The 7,500-nt window shown below is 51.8% G+C and overlaps 20 non-coding genes across 20 annotated transcripts in view; 16 read left to right on the forward strand and 4 right to left on the reverse strand.

The window, feature by feature from the left end:
* Nucleotides 1-58, forward strand: part of LOC131476634 (5S ribosomal RNA) — a 119-nt gene extending 61 nt beyond the window's left edge. Inside the window, exon 1 of the ribosomal RNA XR_009242998.1 lies at nt 1-58. This exon is cut by the window's left edge and continues 61 nt beyond it. This is a non-coding gene — a ribosomal RNA (5S ribosomal RNA).
* A 124-nt stretch (nt 59-182) lies between these two features.
* LOC131442603 (U2 spliceosomal RNA) lies at nt 183-375 on the reverse strand. The gene has a single exon (XR_009233172.1). It is a non-coding gene; the product is annotated as a U2 spliceosomal RNA (small nuclear RNA).
* Nucleotides 376-683: 308 nt separating this feature from the next.
* Nucleotides 684-802, forward strand: LOC131476636 (5S ribosomal RNA). Its single transcript, XR_009243000.1, has one exon. It is a non-coding gene; the product is annotated as a 5S ribosomal RNA (ribosomal RNA).
* Nucleotides 803-1,098: 296 nt separating this feature from the next.
* On the forward strand, nt 1,099-1,217 carry LOC131476637 (5S ribosomal RNA). The gene has a single exon (XR_009243001.1). It is a non-coding gene; the product is annotated as a 5S ribosomal RNA (ribosomal RNA).
* Nucleotides 1,218-1,513: 296 nt separating this feature from the next.
* Nucleotides 1,514-1,632, forward strand: LOC131477491 (5S ribosomal RNA). The gene has a single exon (XR_009243826.1). It is a non-coding gene; the product is annotated as a 5S ribosomal RNA (ribosomal RNA).
* Nucleotides 1,633-1,928: 296 nt separating this feature from the next.
* Nucleotides 1,929-2,047, forward strand: LOC131477854 (5S ribosomal RNA). Its single transcript, XR_009244174.1, has one exon. It is a non-coding gene; the product is annotated as a 5S ribosomal RNA (ribosomal RNA).
* A 296-nt stretch (nt 2,048-2,343) lies between these two features.
* On the forward strand, nt 2,344-2,462 carry LOC131477598 (5S ribosomal RNA). Its single transcript, XR_009243927.1, has one exon. It is a non-coding gene; the product is annotated as a 5S ribosomal RNA (ribosomal RNA).
* A 296-nt stretch (nt 2,463-2,758) lies between these two features.
* Nucleotides 2,759-2,877, forward strand: LOC131476638 (5S ribosomal RNA). Its single transcript, XR_009243002.1, has one exon. It is a non-coding gene; the product is annotated as a 5S ribosomal RNA (ribosomal RNA).
* Nucleotides 2,878-3,001: 124 nt separating this feature from the next.
* LOC131442313 (U2 spliceosomal RNA) lies at nt 3,002-3,194 on the reverse strand. Its single transcript, XR_009232889.1, has one exon. It is a non-coding gene; the product is annotated as a U2 spliceosomal RNA (small nuclear RNA).
* A 308-nt stretch (nt 3,195-3,502) lies between these two features.
* LOC131476639 (5S ribosomal RNA) lies at nt 3,503-3,621 on the forward strand. The gene has a single exon (XR_009243003.1). It is a non-coding gene; the product is annotated as a 5S ribosomal RNA (ribosomal RNA).
* Nucleotides 3,622-3,917: 296 nt separating this feature from the next.
* On the forward strand, nt 3,918-4,036 carry LOC131477195 (5S ribosomal RNA). Its single transcript, XR_009243545.1, has one exon. It is a non-coding gene; the product is annotated as a 5S ribosomal RNA (ribosomal RNA).
* Nucleotides 4,037-4,332: 296 nt separating this feature from the next.
* LOC131477311 (5S ribosomal RNA) lies at nt 4,333-4,451 on the forward strand. Its single transcript, XR_009243655.1, has one exon. It is a non-coding gene; the product is annotated as a 5S ribosomal RNA (ribosomal RNA).
* Nucleotides 4,452-4,747: 296 nt separating this feature from the next.
* Nucleotides 4,748-4,866, forward strand: LOC131476640 (5S ribosomal RNA). Its single transcript, XR_009243004.1, has one exon. It is a non-coding gene; the product is annotated as a 5S ribosomal RNA (ribosomal RNA).
* A 124-nt stretch (nt 4,867-4,990) lies between these two features.
* LOC131442314 (U2 spliceosomal RNA) lies at nt 4,991-5,183 on the reverse strand. Its single transcript, XR_009232890.1, has one exon. It is a non-coding gene; the product is annotated as a U2 spliceosomal RNA (small nuclear RNA).
* A 308-nt stretch (nt 5,184-5,491) lies between these two features.
* On the forward strand, nt 5,492-5,610 carry LOC131477641 (5S ribosomal RNA). Its single transcript, XR_009243967.1, has one exon. It is a non-coding gene; the product is annotated as a 5S ribosomal RNA (ribosomal RNA).
* Nucleotides 5,611-5,906: 296 nt separating this feature from the next.
* Nucleotides 5,907-6,025, forward strand: LOC131476642 (5S ribosomal RNA). The gene has a single exon (XR_009243005.1). It is a non-coding gene; the product is annotated as a 5S ribosomal RNA (ribosomal RNA).
* A 296-nt stretch (nt 6,026-6,321) lies between these two features.
* LOC131476643 (5S ribosomal RNA) lies at nt 6,322-6,440 on the forward strand. The gene has a single exon (XR_009243006.1). It is a non-coding gene; the product is annotated as a 5S ribosomal RNA (ribosomal RNA).
* Nucleotides 6,441-6,736: 296 nt separating this feature from the next.
* On the forward strand, nt 6,737-6,855 carry LOC131476644 (5S ribosomal RNA). Its single transcript, XR_009243007.1, has one exon. It is a non-coding gene; the product is annotated as a 5S ribosomal RNA (ribosomal RNA).
* Nucleotides 6,856-6,979: 124 nt separating this feature from the next.
* Nucleotides 6,980-7,172, reverse strand: LOC131442315 (U2 spliceosomal RNA). Its single transcript, XR_009232891.1, has one exon. It is a non-coding gene; the product is annotated as a U2 spliceosomal RNA (small nuclear RNA).
* A 307-nt stretch (nt 7,173-7,479) lies between these two features.
* LOC131477188 (5S ribosomal RNA) overlaps nt 7,480-7,500 on the forward strand; it is a 119-nt gene continuing 98 nt past the window's right edge. The window contains exon 1 of the ribosomal RNA XR_009243538.1: nt 7,480-7,500. This exon is cut by the window's right edge and continues 98 nt beyond it. This is a non-coding gene — a ribosomal RNA (5S ribosomal RNA).

The raw sequence follows: 7,500 nt of genomic DNA on the forward strand, positions 1-7,500 counted from the left end.
TCGGGCCTGGTTAGTACTTGGATGGGAGACCGCCTGGGAATACCAGGTGCTGTAAGCTTTTACACTGCTGCTTCCTTACAAGAAACATGGGCTTGCAATTACGTTGACGCACGGGCACGGGCACAGGCACACGTTAACGTCCTTCTAGTTCCAGCCTTGCTTTGGTTTTCACAGAAAAAAGAGAATTGTGCACAGTTCCTGGTGGCACTGCAATGCCAGGTCAATGCAAGGAGTGAAGAGAGCAAGCCCCAGTTTTCAACTCCCAATGCTCAAAAATGCATTTAATATTTAATCCCCATATAGAGGACATATCAGATATTAAACTGATAAGAACAGATACTACACTTGATCTTAGCCAAAAGGCCTAGAAGCGATGGCCCACAAGTGTCTTGGGCCAACTCAAGATCTTGGCACACAAGTTACTTGTTGTGGTGCCATGTTTTTTAAGTGCGCATAACAAAGGCTGCTGCTGATCACCTCTGCCCCAAGGTGATCTAAGTGCACCTCTGAGCCTTGACGGACAGCTGCTTGACATTTGACACACTCAAAGGGCGCGGCCATACAGCAAAGCCCACCAAAAACAACTTAAACTCTTGAACGTTCGAAAGGCTGACCTTTGAGCTCCTCCACGAGCAGGGGGCCTTGCCTAGTCTATAAAAGGAGTCTGTGTCCCCAGCCCATCGGCTTACGGCCATACCACCCTGAGCACGCCCGATCTCGTCTGATCTCGGAAGCTAAGCAGGGTCGGGCCTGGTTAGTACTTGGATGGGAGACCGCCTGGGAATACCAGGTGCTGTAAGCTTTTACACTGCTGCTTCCTTACAAGAAACATGGGCTTGCAATTACGTTGACGCACGGGCACACGTTAACCTCCTTCTAGTTTCAGCCTTGGATGTCGCTCTGCAAGCACGTGAGAAGCTTGGAGATGGGCAGCAGCTTACCCATCTCGGTGTAGCTTCCTAATACTGGAATATAGTGTAGCAGGTAGTGGAGATAAAGGCTCAAGTGCAGTGTGTTCGAAAGGCTGACTTTTGAGCTCCTCCACGAGCAGGGGGCCTTGCCTAGTCTATGAAAGGAGTCTGTGTCCCCAGCCCATCGGCTTACGGCCATACCACCCTGAGCACGCCCGATCTCGTCTGATCTCGGAAGCTAAGCAGGGTCGGGCCTGGTTAGTACTTGGATGGGAGACCGCCTGGGAATACCAGGTGCTGTAAGCTTTTACACTGCTGCTTCCTTACAAGAAACATGGGCTTGCAATTACGTTGACGCACGGGCACACGTTAACGTCCTTCTAGTTTCAACATTGGATGTCGCTCTGCAAGCACGTGAGAAGCTTGGAGATGGGGAGCAGCTTACCCATCTCGGTGTAGCTTCCTAATACTGGAATAGAGTGTAGCAGGTAGTGGAGATAAAGGCTCAAGTGCAGTGTGTTCGAAAGGCTGACTTTTGAGCTCCTCCACGAGCAGGGGGCCTTGCCTAGTCTATAAAAGGAGTCTGTGTCCCCAGCCCGTTGGCTTAGGGCCATACCACCCTGAGCACGCCCGATCTCGTCTGATCTCGGAAGCTAAGCAGGGTCGGGCCTGGTTAGTACTTGGATGGGAGACCGCCTGGGAATACCAGGTGCTGTAAGCTTTTACACTGCTGCTTCCTTACAAGAAACATGGGCTTGCAATTACGTTGACGCACGGGCACACGTTAACGTCCTTCTAGTTTCAGCCTTGGATGTCGCTCTGCAAGCATGTGAGAAGCTTGGAGATGGGGAGCAGCTTACCCATCTCGGTGTAGCTTCCTAATACTGGAATAGAGTGTAGCAGGTAGTGGAGATAAAGGCTCAAGTGCAGTGTGTTCGAAAGGCTGACTTTTGAGCTCCTCCACGAGCAGGGGGCCTTGCCTAGTCTATAAAAGGAGTCTGTGTCCCCAGCCCGTTGGCTTACGGCCATACCACCCTGAGCACGCCCGATCTCGTCTGATCTCGGAAGCTACGCAGGGTCGGGCCTGGTTAGTACTTGGATGGGAGACCGCCTGGGAATACCAGGTGCTGTAAGCTTTTACACTGCTGCTTCCTTACAAGAAACATGGGCTTGCAATTACATTGACGCACGGGCACATGTTAACGTCCGTCTAGTTTCAGCCTTGGATGTCGCTCTGCAAGCACGTGAGAAGCTTGGAGATGGGGAGCAGCTTACCCATCTCGGTGTAGCTTCCTAATACTGGAATAGAGTGTAGCAGGTAGTGGAGATAAAGGCTCAAGTGCAGTGTGTTCGAAAGGCTGACTTTTGAGCTCCTCCACGAGCAGGGGGCCTTGCCTAGTCTATAAAAGGAGTCTGTGTCCCCAGCCCGTCGGCTTACGGCCATACCACCCTGAGCACGCCCGATCTCGTCTGATCTCGGAAGCTAAGCAGGGTCGGGCCTGGTTAGTACTTGGATGGGAGACCGCCTGGGAATACCAGGTGCTGTAAGGTTTTACACTGCTGCTTCCTTACAAGAAACATGGGCTTGCAATTACGTTGACGCACGGGCACACGTTAACGTCCTTCTAGTTCCAGCCTTGGATGTCGCTCTGCAAGCACATGAGAAGCTTGGAGATGGGGAGCAGCTTACCCATCTCGGTGTAGCTTCCTAATACTGGAATAGAGTGTAGCAGGTAGTGGAGATAAAGGCTCAAGTGCAGTGTGTTCGAAAGGCTGACTTTTGAGCTCCTCCACGAGCAGGGGGCCTTGCCTAGTCTATAAAAGGAGTCTGTGTCCCCAGCCCGTCGGCTTACGGCCATACCACCCTGAGCACGCCCGATCTCGTCTGATCTCGGAAGCTAAGCAGGGTCGGGCCTGGTTAGTACTTGGATGGGAGACCGCCTGGGAATACCAGGTGCTGTAAGCTTTTACACTGCTGCTTCCTTACAAGAAACATGGGCTTGCAATTACGTTGACGCACGGGCACGGGCACAGGCACACGTTAACGTCCTTCTAGTTCCAGCCTTGCTTTGGTTTTCACAGAAAAAAGAGAATTGTGCACCGTTCCTGGTGGCACTGCAATGCCAGGTCAATGCAAGGAGTGAAGAGAGCAAGCCCCAGTTTTCACCTCCCAATGCTCAAAAATGCATTTAATATTTAATCCCCATATAGAGGACATATCAGATATTAAACTGATAAGAACAGATACTACACTTGATCTTAGCCAAAAGGCCGAGAAGCGATGGCCCACAAGTGTCTTGGGCCAACTCAAGATCTTGGCACACAAGTTACTTGTTGTGGTGCCATGTTTTTTAAGTGCGCATAACAAAGGCTGCTGCTGATCACCTCTGCCCCAAGGTGATCTAAGTGCACCTCTGAGCCTTGACGGACAGCTGCTTGACATTTGACACACTCAAAGGGCGCGGCCATACAGCAAAGCCCACCAAAAACAACTTAAACTCTTGAACGTTCGAAAGGCTGACCTTTGAGCTCCTCCACGAGCAGGGGGCCTTGCCTAGTCTATAAAAGGAGTCTGTGTCCCCAGCCCGTCGGCTTACGGCCATACCACCCTGAGCACGCCCGATCTCGTCTGATCTCGGAAGCTAAGCAGGGTCGGGCCTGGTTAGTACTTGGATGGGAGACCGCCTGGGAATACCAGGTGCTGTAAGCTTTTACACTGCTGCTTCCTTACAAGAAACATGGGCTTGCAATTACATTGACGCATGGGCACATGTTAACGTCCGTCTAGTTTCAGCCTTGGATGTCGCTCTGCAAGCACGTGAGAAGCTTGGAGATGGGGAGCAGCTTACCCATCTCGGTGTAGCTTCCTAATACTGGAATAGAGTGTAGCAGGTAGTGGAGATAAAGGCTCAAGTGCAGTCTGTTCGAAAGGCTGACTTTTGAGCTCCTCCACGAGCAGGGGGCCTTGCCTAGTCTATAAAAGGAGTCTGTGTCCCCAGCCCGTCGGCTTACGGCCATACCACCCTGAGCACGCCCGATCTCGTCTGATCTCGGAAGCTAAGCAGGGTCGGGCCTGGTTAGTACTTGGATGGGAGACCGCCTGGGAATATCAGGTGCTGTAAGCTTTTACACTGCTGCTTCCTTACAAGAAACATGGGCTTGCAATTACGTTGACGCACGGGCACACGTTAACGTCCTTCTAGTTTCAGCCTTGGATGTCGCTCTGCAAGCACGTGAGAAGCTTGGAGATGGGGAGCAGCTTACCCATCTCGGTGTAGCTTCCTAATACTGGAATAGAGTGTAGCAGGTAGTGGAGATAAAGGCTCAAGTGCAGTGTGTTCGAAAGGCTGACTTTTGAGCTCCTCCACGAGCAGGGGGCCTTGCCTAGTCTATAAAAGGAGTCTGTGTCCCCAGCCCGTCGGCTTACGGCCATACCACCCTGAGCACGCCCGATCTCGTCTGATCTCGGAAGCAAAGCAGGGTCGGGCCTGGTTAGTACTTGGATGGGAGACCGCCTGGGAATACCAGGTGCTGTAAGCTTTTACACTGCTGCTTCCTTACAAGAAACATGGGCTTGCAATTACGTTGACGCACGGGCACACGTTAACGTCCTTCTAGTTCCAGCCTTGGATGTCGCTCTGCAAGCACATGAGAAGCTTGGAGATGGGGAGCAGCTTACCCATCTCGGTGTAGCTTCCTAATACTGGAATAGAGTGTAGCAGGTAGTGGAGATAAAGGCTCAAGTGCAGTGTGTTCGAAAGGCTGACTTTTGAGCTCCTCCACGAGGAGGGGGCCTTGCCTAGTCTATAAAAGGAGTCTGTGTCCCCAGCCCGTCGGCTTACGGCCATACCACCCTGAGCACGCCCGATCTCGTCTGATCTCGGAAGCTAAGCAGGGTCGGGCCTGGTTAGTACTTGGATGGGAGACCGCCTGGGAATACCAGGTGCTGTAAGCTTTTACACTGCTGCTTCCTTACAAGAAACATGGGCTTGCAATTACGTTGACGCACGGGCACGGGCACAGGCACACGTTAACGTCCTTCTAGTTCCAGCCTTGCTTTGGTTTTCACAGAAAAAAGAGAATTGTGCACCGTTCCTGGTGGCACTGCAATGCCAGGTCAATGCAAGGAGTGAAGAGAGCAAGCCCCAGTTTTCACCTCCCAATGCTCAAAAATGCATTTAATATTTAATCCCCATATAGAGGACATATCAGATATTAAACTGATAAGAACAGATACTACACTTGATCTTAGCCAAAAGGCCGAGAAGCGATGGCCCACAAGTGTCTTGGGCCAACTCAAGATCTTGGCACACAAGTTACTTGTTGTGGTGCCATGTTTTTTAAGTGCGCATAACAAAGGCTGCTGCTGATCACCTCTGCCCCTAGGTGATCTAAGTGCACCTCTGAGCCTTGACGGACAGCTGCTTGACATTTGACACACTCAAAGGGCGCGGCCATACAGCAAAGCCCACCAAAAACAACTTAAACTCTTGAACGTTCGAAAGGCTGACCTTTGAGCTCCTCCACGAGCAGGGGGCCTTGCCTAGTCTATAAAAGGAGTCTGTGTCCCCAGCCCGTCGGCTTACGGCCATACCACCCTGAGCACGCCCGATCTCGTCTGATCTCGGAAGCTAAGCAGGGTCGGGCCTGGTTAGTACTTGGATGGGAGACCGCCTGGGAATACCAGGTGCAGTAAGCTTTTACACTGCTGCTTCCTTACAAGAAACATGGGCTTGCAATTACGTTGACGCACGGGCACACGATAACCTCCTTCTAGTTTCAGCCTTGGATGTCGCTCTGCAAGCACGTGAGAAGCTTGGAGATGGGCAGCAGCTTACCCATCTCGGTGTAGCTTCCTAATACTGGAATATAGTGTAGCAGGTAGTGGAGATAAAGGCTCAAGTGCAGTGTGTTCGAAAGGCTGACTTTTGAGCTCCTCCACGAGCAGGGGGCCTTGCCTAGTCTATAAAAGGAGTCTGTGTCCCCAGCCCGTCGGCTTACGGCCATACCACCCTGAGCACGCCCGATCTCGTCTGATCTCGGAAGCTAAGCAGGGTCGGGCCTGGTTAGTACTTGGATGGGAGACCGCCTGGGAATACCAGGTGCTGTAAGCTTTTACACTGCTGCTTCCTTACAAGAAACATGGGCTTGCAATTACGTTGACGCACGGGCACATGTTAACGTCCTTCTAGTTTCAGCCTTGGATGTCGCTCTGCAAGCACGTGAGAAGCTTGGAGATGGGGAGCAGCTCACCCATCTCGGTGTAGCTTCCTAATACTGGAATAGAGTGTAGCAGGTAGTGGAGATAAAGGCTCAAGTGCAGTGTGTTCGAAAGGCTGACTTTTGAGCTCCTCCACGAGCAGGGGGCCTTGCCTAGTCTATAAAAGGAGTCTGTGTCCCCAGCCCGTTGGCTTACGGCCATACCACCCTGAGCACGCCCGATCTCGTCTGATCTCGGAAGCTAAGCAGGGTCGGGCCTGGTTAGTACTTGGATGGGAGACCGCCTGGGAATACCAGGTGCTGTAAGCTTTTACACTGCTGCTTCCTTACAAGAAACATGGGCTTGCAATTACGTTGACGCACGGGCACACGTTAACGTCCTTCTAGTTCCAGCCTTGGATGTCGCTCTGCAAGCACATGAGAAGCTTGGAGATGGGGAGCAGCTTACCCATCTCGGTGTAGCTTCCTAATACTGGAATAGAGTGTAGCAGGTAGTGGAGATAAAGGCTCAAGTGCAGTGTTTTCGAAAGGCTGACTTTTGAGCTCCTCCACGAGGAGGGGGCCTTGCCTAGTCTATAAAAGGAGTCTGTGTCCCCAGCTCGTCGGCTTACGGCCATACCACCCTGAGCACGCCCGATCTCGTCTGATCTCGGAAGCTAAGCAGGGTCGGGCCTGGTTAGTACTTGGATGGGAGACCGCCTGGGAATACCAGGTGCTGTAAGCTTTTACACTGCTGCTTCCTTACAAGAAACATGGGCTTGCAATTACGTTGACGCACGGGCACGGGCACAGGCACACGTTAACGTCCTTCTAGTTCCAGCCTTGCTTTGGTTTTCACAGAAAAAAGAGAATTGTGCACCGTTCCTGGTGGCACTGCAATGCCAGGTCAATGCAAGGAGTGAAGAGAGCAAGCCCCAGTTTTCACCTCCCAATGCTCAAAAATGCATTTAATATTTAATCCCCATATAGAGGACATATCAGATATTAAACTGATAAGAACAGATACTACACTTGATCTTAGCCAAAAGGCCGAGAAGCGATGGCCCACAAGTGTCTGGGGCCAACTCAAGATCTTGGCACACAAGTTACTTGTTGTGGTGCCATGTTTTTTAAGTGCGCATAACAAAGGCTGCTGCTGATCACCTCCGCCCCAAGGTGATCTAAGTGCACTCTGAGCCTTGACAGACAGCTGCTTGACATTTGACACACTCAAAGGGCACGGCCATACAGCAAAGCCCACCAAAAACAACTTAAACTCTTGAACGTTCGAAAGGCTGACCTTTGAGCTCCTCCACGAGCAGGGGGCCTTGCCTAGTCTATAAAAGGAGTCTGTGTCCCCACCACGTTGGCTTACGGCCATACCACCCTG

The sequence above is a fragment of the Solea solea genome, chromosome 16 (genome assembly GCF_958295425.1).
Source record: "Solea solea chromosome 16, fSolSol10.1, whole genome shotgun sequence".
NCBI lineage: Eukaryota > Metazoa > Chordata > Actinopteri > Pleuronectiformes > Soleidae > Solea > Solea solea.